Raw genomic sequence first — 2,046 nt, forward strand, 5'->3', positions numbered from 1 at the left:
TTTTACATGTGTCATGGAGGGGGATATAAATCCATTTCTGTTTTAATGGGGGACAGGGTGGGGGAGTGAGAAAAATACTTTTTTTTAATTAAATTTATTGGGGTGACAATTGTTAGTAAATTTAGAAAAATACTTTTTTTTTAATACAACTATTAATATTTGGAAGGAAACACGAAGAGAGCAAACCTTACCTTTTCATCATCTCTAGCAAATGGTTTTAAAGAAAACCCTTTCAATGTTGGGTATTTCTCTCTCTAAAAGCCACTTTTTAGCTACTAGTCATCCAAACCAATTGTTAAAGATACTTCACTTGGTGTGTCTTTTATGTCCACTGGGTAAATGATTCATTATGCCCACTGCTGCAGCATTCTTAATCCAACACCCCCGCAAGTCTGGACAGGGTCTAACCTAGGACTGACGGTCCTGTGTTTCTTGACTTGGCCCGCTTGTGTCTTCCCAAGGCAGTCGTTCTAGTTTTGGCTCATCCAGATGATGCTGCAATTTTTTCTGTTCCTTCTGTAACTGCTCTTCTAGTTCTCCTTCTGTAGCAGCTGTGTCCATCAGCTTTGCCCCTCCAAAGATAGAGTCTGCTCGACTAGACTGGGAGGTGCTTGCTACCAGAGAAATCACCTTCCATAGAAGTGCTCTGAGGCTTTAGATTCAAAATTGGGTCTTTGGGAGGGACCTCTATCATCACGCCTTATAAACATCTCTGGAGCCCCATGACCGCTCATCACGTCTGTCTTACCTGTCTTCATAGTCTCCCTCCTCTTCTGGAGTCATCATCCCTATGATACCCATTACCAAATGCTCTTCTGCCACTGCCTGTCCTGGAATCATAGCCTCTATTGTAGTCTCTGCTGCCTCTGTCATCATGGTGATCCAGCCCCTATATTGACCATATCCCAGCGGGGACCGTCTCGATAACTGTCCCAATACCCATCACAGTATTGGTCTGAAGCATAACTATCTCCATACTTGTCTCCAAAGCTGTCATCATGTCTTCTAGGTGGGTAGTCATCAAGCTGCCTGGCAGGACGGGCCCTGCACTCTGTATCTGGTTTGCTAGAATCCCAATTTCTATCTTGGCCAAAAGAACGAGCACCCCTGTCTTTATCCTGTGTTTGATCAGCAACGCCCACTCGAATTCTGTTACCTAGAAACTCTTCAGTGAGGCTCAGGGCATTGAACAAGGAATCCAGGTCTTCAAATTCAGCATAATCGAAACCTTTCAACCTCTCTGGATTGCTGGGTTCACGTGGTAAATGCAATGCACTGATATTTAATCCTCTCAAGAATTCCTTAAAGGAGTCTTCTGTCACATCACAGGGCAGGTTTCCTAGAAAAGCAGTGTAGGGTGGTGACTTGGGAAGCTGGCTCCTGTCAATATGGGTTTCCGGAGCAGCTGTGCAGCAGTGGGCAAGACAGAACGGTCAGTTGGAGGTGACCTATGTATAGCGTCATCATTACTGTGCCAAGTAGTTGAAACATCTCCTTCCAAGTCATCTGTCGCATCAGCCCAGGTAACCGGTTTGGGAACATAGGTGCTTATTCCATCAGGGCCTCCATCCTCGGACAGAAAGTCTGTTAGGAAGATAGTCTTCCTCTTCTTCTGTTTTGCTGAGGCCTCCATGTTAGCAGAAAGAGGAAGAACACAAAGGCTTTCTTTACACAGTTTTTTGTAACACTATAGAACAACGGAAACATTTTATTCATGAATTTTCAAAATTTCTCTCTATAGCATGTGTTTCTTTCAAAAGGAGTTACTTTTTTATTCATTTTTAAATTATTATATTTATTCTACAAGATTAAGTTTATGTTTTTGTATTTTAAAATATCTACTAGGAAAACTACAGACAGCCACTTATCAGGGTAAAGGTCAACAAACTTGGAACATTTTTTTTTTGCAAAGGAAAAAAATGCATAAAATCTTCAACTACCGCCTACCAAAATAATAAAAACAAAGTCATCAAACAGTGTTGCCATCAGGATAGCAAAAAAAGATTTTCATTGCAAAGAGTTATTTCTACTCTAGTAAAGATCTTG

At 41.6% G+C, this 2,046-nt stretch overlaps 1 pseudogene across 1 annotated transcript; it reads right to left on the bottom strand.

Annotated features, from left to right (window-relative positions):
* Positions 1 to 408: 408 nt before the first annotated feature.
* LOC308496907 (eukaryotic translation initiation factor 4B-like) lies at positions 409 to 1,633 on the bottom strand (annotated as a pseudogene). Its single transcript has one exon. The product of its transcript is annotated as a eukaryotic translation initiation factor 4B-like (transcript).
* Positions 1,634 to 2,046: the final 413 nt, after the last annotated feature.

The sequence above is a fragment of the Rhinolophus hipposideros genome (genome assembly GCF_964194185.1).
Source record: "Rhinolophus hipposideros genome assembly, chromosome: 4".
NCBI lineage: Eukaryota > Metazoa > Chordata > Mammalia > Chiroptera > Rhinolophidae > Rhinolophus > Rhinolophus hipposideros.